Here is a 13,021-nt window from a genome sequence, read left to right as displayed (position 1 = left end):
CAGTAGAAATTTATTCTCTCAGAGTTCTGGGCGCCTGAAGTCTGAAATCAAGGGGTTGGCAGTGATGGTTCCTTCCAGAAGCTCCCTCCCTTCAGGCCTCGCTTCTAGCTTCTGGCGGCTTCTAGCAATTCTTGGTGCTTATTGGCTGGTAGACACATCACTCCAGTTTCTGCCTAGGTCTTCACAGTGGTCTTCCCCTCTGTGTGTCTCTGTATCTTCTCCTTCTCTGTCTCTTATAAAGACACTAGTCATCACATTTAGGGCCCACCCTAAAACCAGGATAATCTCATGTTGAAAGCTATAATTATATGTGCAAAGACTTTATTTCTAAGTAAGTACATTTCATAGGTAGGCATGTTAGGACTTGGACATATCTTTTTCAGGCCACTATTCTACCCACTACATCTTCTAAAAACATTCCTTTTGAAGTTAGGAACATGAGGATTCCCACCATCCCACAGTACTGTTCAATGTATTGCTGGAGGTCTGAGCTAGCACAGTAAATCTAGAAAAAAAAGGTAGAAAGTAGGATTGAAAAAATAATAAATAAAACTGTCATTAAAAGCAAATAACCAGCTTCAGTACACAGAAAACCCAAATGAATCTACAGATAAATTGTTAGAATTAACAAGAGAATTTTGCATTTGCTAAATACAAAACCAACATATAAAGTTCAATTGCATTTCAACATACCAGTTAGTAACAGAAAACGAAATAAAAATGTTTAATATAGCACTTTCAAAGCACAATAGCTTTGAAAACTACGAAGTACATATTTGAGGAACTGACTAACAAAAATGGACAAGACTTTTACAGAGAAAATCATGAAAACTTTAAAAAAAAACTGATTAAATTAAAAAAAATTACATGTTCATGGATTGGCAAAATCAATATAAAAGATGTTATTTCTCTCCCACATGGTATATAGAATCAATGTAATGCCAACCAAAATATGCCTTGCCCCTTTTTATGTGGAACTTTGTGAACTTTTTCTTTAAAAATGTACAGGCTTGTGAAGTACAGGAAAAATTAAACACTCTCGAGGAAGGATGAATTGTGAGAACTTTCCCCACGACGCAGCAAGACTTTTTATAATGCTATAGTATTTAAGACCATGTGATACTGGTGCAGTATAGAATAACAGAATAGTGCTGCATAAACAGACACAGACCCGTGTATATGTAGAAACTCAATCTAGAATCAAAACCGCAGGAAGGTTGGATAAAGGTTGCACATTGCAGTGCAAGAAGCTGGGACACCTGGGTTTAATGATTCTGGTCCTAATTCCAATGTGGGGGGGGGGTTCCCCACACTACCAAGCAGTTCTCACACACCGGCTGGGTATCCTGCAATTCAACTCCATTCTGACACTATCTACCTAGAGAGGCATCAGGTTCCACAGGTTAAGAGCTCAGTCCCACAAGACTGCCCTCCATTTCAGACTGCAATCTCAAATCCAGGTTGTTACCGGTACTTCCGACCAACTGCTATAAGTCATAGATTACCAGGAACCCTTCTTTGGTTTCAATTGACTTGCTTCAGTGGTTCACAAAAGTCAGGAAACCAGTTTACTCACTAGAACCCTGGCTTGTTACAAAGGGTATCAAGGGTATGAATCACAGCCAGATAAAGAAATACATAGGATGAGGTCCTTAACAAAGCAGTTTATGTTCTTGGGCCCAGTAGCACATGGTTCTGGCTCACCAGTCTGGAAACTCCCTAACCCTCATCCTTTTGGGGTTTTATGGAGGTTTTATTACAAAGACGTGATTGATCAAATCATTGGCCATTAGTGATTGACTCAACCTCAAACGCCTCTTCCCTCCTAGGGAGATTGGGGGCTGGAGCTGGAAGTTCCAATCCACTAATCACCTGGTTGGTTTTCTTGGCAACCAGCCCCCATCCCTAGCTACTTTGCAAAAGCCACCTCATTGCCATAACAAGAGACACACTGATCACTCTCTTAGAAAATTCCAAGGGTTTTAGGAGCTGAGGGCCAGAAATGGGGACAAAGACCAAATCTGTATATTTCTTATTATAAATCACAATATCACAGGTACCCTTATATGGAAGAAAAGCAATTCAATCCCTAGCACACACTATATCTGAAGATCAGCTCCAGGAGAAGATTAGTGACAAAACACAAAACATAATTTCTTTTTAAGATTTTATTTATTCATTTGAGACACAGAGATAGAGAGAGAGATACAGAGAGAGAGAGAGAGAGAGCATGAGCAGGGAGAGAGGCAGAGGGAGAGGGAGAAGCACGCTTCCCGCTGAGCCAGGACCCTGATGTTGGGCTCGATCCCAGGACCCTGGGATCATGACCCGAGCTGAAGGCAGACGCTTAACCATCCAAGCCACCCAGGTGCCCAAAACATAATATTTTTAATCAGCAAAGAGGCTGTCTCTACATTATGCTGGTAGTATAAACTTTAGCAGCTGAAATGGCTGAAGAATTATTACTTCCTTCACATTGTGGCTCTGATCAATAAAGCCTTAGGAGTTTTTACCAAAAACTCTAGAAGTTTCCAGAACATGTGTTTCTCATTGCACAAGTCTTTTCCCCCCTCAGCCTGAGAAGGTTGCCATTTCAATCTATCACAATGACACCGCGACTGATGGCCTGTGTGTGTTCCCTGGGCCTCAAATGACACGCTAGCATAGCAGGAATTCCTCTTCTGAGCACCGTGTCTAGTTGTAAAAACAAGTGAAAAGTAGGTGCTGACAGGATGGCATTCATAACACACCTCCGCCTGTCTTATAAATCTTGTGTTTAAGTGTAAATGAGGAGAGTTGAGATTCCAATAAGGAATTCAAGAGGGGTGACTTTGATTGTTGAGCACAGAATGTGTGACCTGCTGACGGATGGTAACCTTGGCAAGTCTCATGGGTCAGTGTCCTTCAAAGTCTGATTTAGAGAACCAGACTTCAGTTTGAACATTTGAGTTAGGGTATGAGAAATTGAACTGAAAGCTTCATATGCTCATATAAATGTATATGAATTTTTCCCTCTCCAAAAAAACGTTTTCTGCAACTTTATCTCTTTTCTGCAATTTTTTCACTCAACAATTCCTCAAGGATCATGGCAAGATATGCTTGCAGTTGTAATGCTTCTTGCCGCATAAGAAGGGAGAAGTCTGGCATGTCCCTGGATTTACCCTACCCATCAAGGGTTCATAGTAAAATAGTCCTGCCGTTGACATCGCAAAAAAAGAAAAACAACAACAAAAACCAAATAAGAAAACCACAATACATCATGGATCTGTTTCTGAAAGAGGACTTTCACTACCTCCATTTGGAATGCAAACCTAATTAAGTTCTTCTTTCCAGCTTTCTCTTAACTTAGGAAAAAGACTGTGGGGGGGGGCACAGCATCCCCTAAATGGAACCCAAACTACCCCCTCACGCAATAAGAACTTCCCTCAGCCAACAGGACGCCATGTGATTGACTCCCAGACAATGATCGCTCTGACCTTCAATGCCCACCTGCATGTACCCACTAATCTTTGCCCTACATTTTCCTTATGTAAGCCTGGAAGTACTTCTGGCACTTTGGAGATGGTCTTTGAGACGCTAGTCCACTGTCTTCTGGGTGTTGGCTTCACTGAAATGAACTTTCTTGTGTCACCACCGCTCATCTCTCTGCCTCTGGATCAGTGGGAGCAGCTGAACCTAGTCTGTTTGGGACCCTGGGAGCCAGGCGCTCTTGTGCCCTCCTCCCAAGCTACCTGTCCATAGTCTTACATTACATTTTTCTTAAAAAGAATATTTTGGATATGGAGAGAGGATGTGGCTATAAAGGGTAGCGTGGGGGATGCTTGTGGTGACGGATCAGCCCTGTATCTTGATCATAGTGCTGGTTAGCAGAATATAGCACGTGATAAAACTACATAGAACCACACACACACACGTGCACGCACACACACACACACAAACACACGAGTGACAAAGAAGAGGACAGTTACCACTTGCACTGGGCTTGGGGTAGATTTATTCATTCAAGAAATACTGATTTGCCCAGGCATGATTCCACACACAGGAGATTCAAGGTAAGACAACCACAACAAAACACCCTGCTTTCGTGGAGTCTGCAGTTCGGTGAGGCGACAGATGCATTCACAGGGTGTCAGGGAACCGGGATAGGATAGGAAGACTGGGTGAGGTGATTAGGGAAGGCCACACTGAGAAAATGCCACGTAAGTGAAGACCCCAAGGAGATGCAGGGTTAGCCACTGGAGGAAGAACAGCCAGGGCAAAAATCCTGCACTGGGGGCATGTCTGGTGGGTTCTACCGTGAGGACAGCAAAGAGGCCTGGGTGCCTAGAGCTGAAGGAGCCAGGGAAGATGACCAGCGGGAAACAGAAAAGGAAGACGTGACAGGACTGATCATATTGTTAAAAGGGAAACCACAGGCCCCAAATGGAGTCACTTAGAGTAAGACCCCATGTCAGCAAACCAAGACTTAATACTAACTTAACTGCAGTTTCGATCCCCACCCCCACCGCCAATGTAACCTTTAACCAGGCAACATGGAATTTCCCGGTCAGCACTACAGCACTAGGAAATTTACTGATAGACCCCTTCCGTTCCCCTTAGGAGGAGGACCTTGCCTAAAACAATGCATTACTTGCTAACAATTTCCTTTCCCCCAACATTCCCCCCCACCCCACCCCACCCCCGCCTTTAGAAACCTTTCTTCTTCCACAGCTTGATGGAGCTCCCTTTTATTTGCTAGATAGGATGCTGCCCAATTCATGAATCATTCAATAAAGCCAATTTGACCTTGTAGGGGCCAAGGGCAGGCTGCCTTAAAATGTGCCACTTTGGAAATTGATTATTTTAAATAAAAGTTACTTATGAGACAGCCTGTGCAAGGACACTCAGACCATCTTCTGCCCCCTGAAAGCAGGAAATGAATCTCCCCTGCGAAAAGTACTCTCCCTGTACCAGTAGGTAAAGAGTCATCCTTATCACCAGATATGGAAATTTTAGAGCTGAGGAAGCTGTATAAACAACCTTTGTTAATTTTTTTTTTTTAAGATTTTATTTATTTATTTGACAGAGAGAGACACAGCGAGAGAGGGAACACAAGCAGGGGGAGTGGGAGAGGGAGAAGCAGGCTTCCCGCCGAGCAGGGAGCCCGATGCGGGGCTCGATCCCAGGACCCTGGGATCATGACCCGAGCCGAAGGCAGACGCTTAACGACTGAGCCACCCAGGCGCCCCCAACCTTTCTTATTACTTTTTACTGATTTGCTTCCACGACCCAAATTCTGTTTAGAATTCCTTACTGATTCAAGCCCCCAGAGTTTTCTTTGTTCTGTCAGTTAAAAAGTATAAAAAGTGCCTGTCTTGATCATTTCTTTAGATCTCAATTTCATAATTGGGCCTCTGTGCACATGTAATAACACTTTAGGGTTTTTTTTTTCTCCTGTTAATCTGTCTCATGTAAATTTAATTCTTAGTCCACCTGGAAGATCTCGAAAGATAGAGAATTTTTTCTTCCCTTCAATCTGTTAAACTAGTCAGTTGAGTTTTTATTGTTTAACAATATAAAACCGAGGAGCTAAGATGGCAGAGTAGTAGGAGGACCTTAGGCTTGCCTCTTCCCTGGAACACAGCTAGATAAATACCAAATCATTCTGAATACCTGAGAAATCGATCTGAGGACTGACAGGACGAACTGCACAACTAGAGGGAGAGAAGAGGCTCCATTATGGAACGTAGGAGGTGCGGAGACACGAACTGGGGAGAAACGGATCACAGGTGCTGCAGAGGGGAGGGAGCCCTGTCATGGAGAGAGGCTAGAGGGACAGAGGAACACATGGGGGATCGCACAAGGAAAACACTCCCCCAAAGCCACTGACTGGGAACACGAGAGGGGCTGGTTTTTGTGAGTTTTTACAACGAGCAGGGCTCAAAGACTGGAGTTTTAGAGGTCCATGGCATGGCTGGTGTGGAGCCCTGAGGGCGAAGCAGTGCTCCTGGAGAAGGAGGGCAGGTAGCCCGGTAGCAGACTGCAGCAATCTGAGGATCCACTGGGATGCACAGGGAGAGACGGTTCCCCCTTCTTGGAATGCATCTGGGAGAGGTGGCATTGTCTCTCTGAGACAAAAGAGCTGGAGGGTGCCATTACCCGCCCCTGCCCCTCAGCATAAGCACAGAGACGCCTGCTGAGGGCTGCTAACCCGGACACTGGCTCTTTCCTGCACTGTTCTCCAGACTCCACATCCTTGCGCTTTGGTGCAACTGCCCTTCTGGGACAAACCGGTACTGGCCCCAGCATGGAAGAACCTCCCCCAGAGGACCAGCGTGGGTCCATGCTGCACTGGTCCCTAAAGTTTGGAGTTTTAAAACTCAGCTGGCCTGCCAGGGATAGAACACAGGTGCACTGCACAGCCAGGCCGGCAGGTGGCCCGGACATAGACAAGGTGAAGGCGGGGATCTCAGGAACACCTGGGACACATGAGGGGAGATTGTTCACTCTTCTGAGAAGGCTTCTCAGACACTGGTAGGTACGAACTCCCCACTCTGGGATGAGGAAGAGGGCCCGTGCCATTTCTCTCCCCTGCCCCCTACATAAACAAACTTCAGTAAGCAGCATAGTGCCAACTCTGGCGGCCTAAACTGCTTACACCAAGCCCCATTCCCCCTGCGTTCTGCAGGTGCTGCTTTTCTCAGAAGACCAGCACAAACCCCCCCCCCCCCCACATGCACCACGTCTACTGACCATAGAGTTCTGCAAAGCTTCAGCTCTAGTAGAAATAGCATCAGGTCTCTTTCAACAAACAGACCAGGGGCCCACCTAGTTAAAACTTGTCACAGTCTGGCCAAGGTCCTAACACTCCCCACTACAGGCAAGGAGAAACGCTGCAGAAGACTGACCTAAGGGAAACAGTAGCCAAAACACACAGCAGAGTGCACACAGCACACACCAGAGACGCTTCCTAAAGCACCAGGCCCTGGACAGTATATGACGACTTCTTTATAAAGCCATTACTCTCAGTAGCAGGAAACCTAACAGGCTTTCCTAACACACAGAAGAAGACAGAGACCTAGACAAAATGCCAAGATGGAGGAATTCACCCCAAAAGAAAGAAAAAGAAAAGGTTACTGCCAGGGATCCAATTGAAACAGATATAAGTAATATGCCTGATCCAGAATTTAAAGCAACAATCATAAGCATACTGGCTGGGCTTAAGAAAAGCATAGAAGACACAGGGAGTCCCTTACTGCAGAGATAAATGACCTAAAAACTAGTCACACCAAAATGAAAAATGTAATAACCAAGATTTGAAACCAGCTGAATGTAATGACCACAAGGATGGAAGAAGTAGAGGAATGAATAAGTGATATAGAAGCTAAAATTCTGGAAAATAATGAAGCTGAAAAGAAGAGGGAAAGAAAAATATTCACAAATGTAGACTTAGGGAACTCAGTGACTCCTTAAAGCACAATAACATTTATATCACAGGAGTCCCAGAAGAAGGGAGGGAAAAGGGGGCAGAAGGTTTACTTGAGGAAATTACAGCTGAAAACTATAAGGAAACAGACATCCAGATCCAGGAGGCACAGAGAACTCCCTTCAAAATCATCAAAAGCGAGACTACACCAAGACATGTCATAGTCAAATTTACAAAACATAAAGAAAAACTCCTACAAGAACCAAGACAAAAGAAGTCCCTAACTTACACGGGAAGACAAATAAGGTTAGCAGCAGATCTTTCCACAGAAACTTGACAGGCAAGAAGATAGTGGCATGATATATTCAACATATTGAACAGGAAAAATATACAGCCAAGAATACTCTTGACTAGTAAGGCTAGCATTCAGAACAGAAGGAGGGAGAAAGACTTTCTCAGACAAACAAAACTAAAGGAGTTCGTGACCTAACCAGTCCTGTAAGAAATTTTAAAGGGAAATATTGAGTGGGAAAGAAAGACCAAAAGTGACAAAGACTAGAAAGAAACAGAAAATCTCCAGAAACAACAAAACAAGTAATAAAATGGCATTAAACTCATATCTATCCATAACGACCCAGAATGTAAATGGACTAAAGGCTTCAATTAAAAGACATAGGGTGTCAGAATGGATTAAAAAAACAAGACCCGTCTATATGCTGCCTACAAGAGACTCATTTTAGACCTAAAGACACCTGCAGATTGAAGGTGAGGGGATGGAGAACCATCTTTCATGCAAATGGACATCAAAAGAAAGCTGGAGTAGCAACACTTATACCAAACAAACTAGATTTTATTTTTAAAAAGATTTTATTTATTTATTTGACAGAGAGAGAGCAGAGGGGGAGGGAGGGGGAGGCAGAGGGAAAGGGAGAAGCAGGTTCCCCGCTGAGCAAGGAGCCGGATGCGGGGTTCAATCCCAGGACCCTGGGATCACAACCTGAGCAGAAGGCATACGCTTAACCAACTGAGCCACCCAGGCACCCCCAGACAAACTAGATTTTAAACCAAAAACTGTAAGAAGAGATGAATATTACTATATCATAATAAAAGGGTCTATCCAACAAGAAGATCTAACAATTGTAAATAATTATGCCCCCAACATAGGAGCACCCAAATATATAAAACAATTAATAATAAACATAAAGGAACTCATTGATAATAATATAAGAGTAGGGTACTTTAATACCCCACTTACATCAATGGACAGATCATCTAAGCAGAAAATCAACAAGGAAACAATGGCTTGGAATGACACACTGGACCAGATGGACTTAACAGATATATTCAGAACATTTCACCCTAAAGCAGCAGAATACACATTCTTTTCAAGTGTATGTGGGATATTCTCTAGAATAGGCCACATACTAGGTAACAAATCAGGCCTCAGCAAGTACAAAAAGATTGAGATCATACCATGCATACTTTCCGACTACAATGCTATGAAACTTGAAGTCAACCACAAGAAAAAAATTGGAAAGACCATAAGTACATGGAGGTTAAAGAACATCCTAGTAAAGAATGAATGGATCAACCAGGAAATTAAAGAAGAAATTTTAAAAAATGCGTGGAATAAAATGAAAACACAGTGGTCCAAAACCTTTGGGATGCAGCAAAAGCAATCATAAGAAGGAAGTATACAGCAACACAGGCCTACCTCAAGAAGCAAGAACAATCTCAAATGCACAACCTAACCTTACACCTAAAGGAGCTAGAAAAAGAACAAGTGAAGCCTAAAGCCAGCAGAAGAAGAGAAATAATAAAGATTAGAAAAGAAATCAATGATATAGAAATAAAGAACCCAGTAGAACAGGTCAATGAAACCAGGAGCTGGTTCTTTGAAAGAATTAATAAAACTAGCCAGACTTATCAAAAAGAAAAGAGAAAGGACCAAAAAATAAAATAATGAATGAGAAAAATTATATGCCAACAAATTGGGCAATCTGGAAGAAGTGGATAAATTCCTAGAAACATATAAACTACCAAAATTGAAACAGGAAGAAATAGAAAACTTGAACAGACTGATAACCAGCAAAGTAATTGAATCAGTACTAAAAAATCACCCAACAAATAAAAATCCAGGGCCAGATGGCTTCTCAGAAGAATTCCACCAAATATTTATTTTTATTTATTTATTTACTTTAAGATTTTATTTTTTTGAGAGAGAGGTAGAGAGAGAGAGCCAGAGAGAACACAAGCGGGGGGGGGGGGGCAGAGGCAGAGGGAGAGGGAGAAGCAGACTCCCCGCTGAGCAGGGAGCCCGATGCGGGGCTCGATCCCAGGACCCTGGGATCATGACCTGAGCCAAAGGCAGATGCTTAACCAACTGAGCCACCCAGGCACCCCTCTACCAAATATTTAAAGAAGAGTTAATACCTATTCTTCTCAATCTGTTCCAGAAAAATAGAAATGGAAGGAAAAATTCCAAGCTCATTCTATGAGGCCAGCATTACCTTGATTCCAAAACCAAAGACTCCATTAAAAAAAGAGAATTACAGGCCAGTATCCCTGATGAACATGGATGCAAAAATTATCAACAAAATACTAGCAAATTGAATCTAATAGTACATAAAAAGAATTATTCACCACAATCAAGTGGGATTTATTCCTGGGCTGCAAAGGTGGTTCAATATTTGCAAATCTATCAACTTGTACACCACATTAATAAAAGAAAGGATATGAGCCATATGATCTAATAGATGCAGAAAAAAACACTTGACAAAGTACAGCATCCATTCTTGATAAAAACCCACTCAACAAAGCAGGGATAGAGGGAACATACCTCAACATCATACAGGCCATGTATGAAAGACCCACAGCTAATATTATCCTAAATGGGGAAAAGCTGAGAACTTTTCCTCCATGGTCAGGAACAAGACAGGGATGTCCATCTCACCACTGTTATTTAACATAGTACTAGAAGTCCTAGCCTTAGTTGTCAGGCAACAAAAAGAAATAAAAGGTACCCAAATCAGCAAGGAAGAAGTCAAACTTTCACTCTTTGCAGATGACATGATACTCTATGCAGATGACCTGAAAGGCTGCACCAAAAAATTGCCAGAACCGATACACAAATCCAGTAAAGTTGCAGGATACAAAATCAACATGCGAAAATCTGTTGCATTTCTACACACCAATAATGAAACAGCAGAAAGAGAAATCAAGGAATTGATCCCACTTACAACTGCACCAAAACCCATAAGATACCTAAGAATAAAGCTAACCAAAGAGCTAAAAGATCTGTACTTTGAAAACTATAGAGCACTTATGAAAGAAATTGAAGATGACACAAAGAAATGAAAAGACAGTCCATGCTCATGGATTAGAAGAACAAATATTATTAAAATGTCTATACCACCCAAAGCAATCTACACATTTAATGTGATGCCTATCAAAAAACCACTAGCATTTTTCACAAAGCTAGAATCCTAAAATTTTTATGAGACCACCAAAGACCCCAAAAAGCCAAAGCAATCTTGAAAAAGAAAAGCAAAGCTGCAGTCATTACAATCATGGACTTCAAGGTATATCACAAAGCTGCAGTGATCAAGACAGTATTGTCCTGGCACAAAAAGAGAAAGATCAGTGGAACAGAACAGAAAACCCAGAAATGGACCCATAACTATATGGTCAACTAATCTTTGACAAAGCAAGAAAGAGTATCCAATGGAAAAGAAGACAGTCCCTTCAACAAATGGTGTTGGGGAAAGTGAACAGCAACAGGCAGAAGAATGAAACTGGACCACTTTCTCACAAGATACACAAAAATAAATTCAAAATGCATGAAAGACCTGAATGTGAGACAGGAAACTATCAAAATCCTGGAGAACACAGATAGCAACCTCTTTGACATCGGCTATAGCAATTTCTTATTAGGTCTCTGGAGGCAAGGGAAACAAAAGCAAAAATGAACTATTGGGATGTCATCAAGATAAAAAGTTTCTGCACAGTGAAGGAAACAATCAGCAAAACTAAAAGGTAACCTTTAGAATGGGAGAAGATATTTGCAAAAGACATATCTGAAAAAGGGTTAGTATCCAAAATCTATAAAGAACTTATTAAAGTCAACACCCAAAAACCAAATTAATCCAGTTAAGAAATGGTCAGAAGACGTGAATAGACGTCTTTCCAACGAAGGCATCCAGATGGCTAACAAACACATAAACAGAGGCTCAACATCGCTCATCAGGGAAATACATACCAAAACTACAATGAGATACCCCTCACACCTGTCAGAATGGCCAAAATTAACAACCCAGGAAACAACAGATGTTGGCGAGGACGCAGGGAAAGGAGAACCCTCTTATAACATTGGTGGGAATGCAAACTGGTGCAGCCAATGTGGAAAACAGTCTGGACTTCTTCAAAAGGTTAAAAATAGCACTACCCTAGATCCAGCAATTGCACTACTAGGTATTTACCCAAAGGATACAAAAATACTGATTCAAAGGGATACACGCACCCTGATGTTTATAGCAGCATTATCAACAATAGCCAAATTATGGAAAGATCCCGAATATCCATCCACCGATGAATGGATAAAGAAGATGTGGTGTGTATATACAATGGAATATACTCAACCATAAAGAGAATGAAATCTTGTCACTTGCAATGACATGAATGGAGCTAGAGTGTATTATGCTAAGGAAAATAAGTCAGTCCGAGAAAGACAAATGCCATATGAATTCACTCATATGTGGAATTTAAGAAATAAAACAGATAAACGTAGGGACAAAAAAGGAGAAAGAGGCAAATAAAAAAACAGATTCTTAACTATAGAGAACAAACTGAGGGTTGCTGGAGGGGAGGTGGCAAGGGGGGTGGGTTAAATGAGTGAAGGATATTCTTGGGGGCACTTGAGATGAGCACTGGACGTTATGCACAAGTGTTGAATCACTAAATTCTACTCCTGAAACTAATATTACTGGAATTTAAATAAAAACTTGAGACTAAAATAAAAACAAAAAAATAAACAATATAAAACCTTGGTGGTCATTGTAAGGGCTTTGGCTTTCGTTATGAGAGAGAGACGGGAAGCCTCTGGAAGGCTTTGACAGGAGGGGTTTACATTTCAACCAGGTCCAGCTGGTTGCTGTGATGATCAGGTAGCAAAGAGGTGGAGGCAGAGATGGGAACAAGAGAGCATCTAGTAGATTATTTCAATAATCCAGGCATAGTTGAATGGGGGCACTCCAACCAGTCCGGTAGAAGCAAGAGAGGCAGCTGGCTTTTGTTTATATTTGCAAACAGAGTCAATAGGATTGACAGACTGTGGGTGCGAAAAAAAGAATAATGAGAGTTGACCTCACGTTCATGGACCTGCGCAACTGTTGGAACGGAGCTGCTGGGATGGGGAAGGGTCCAGCGCGGAGTGAGCCGGGCTGAGGCAGCAACTGGAGGTGGCTCCTGAGCCACCTCGGGGCTGGCGAGTACCTGCGGCCCTGCCCCCAAGGAAATGGCTGGAGAACTCCCGCTCCCAGCGTGCTCCGCGCGCCGGCCCGCGCGCCCGGGGGGCGGGTCCTGTGCGCGCGTGCGCCGAGGCGGAACGGGCTGGCGGGG

Source organism: Eumetopias jubatus, unplaced genomic scaffold (genome assembly GCF_037043125.1).
Source record: "Eumetopias jubatus isolate StellerSeaLion01/CBP00866 unplaced genomic scaffold, mEumJub1_p1.0 scaffold_3, whole genome shotgun sequence".
Lineage (NCBI taxonomy): Eukaryota > Metazoa > Chordata > Mammalia > Carnivora > Otariidae > Eumetopias > Eumetopias jubatus.
The sequence above is the reverse complement of the archived record's forward strand: the minus strand, read 5'-3'. Positions refer to the sequence as shown.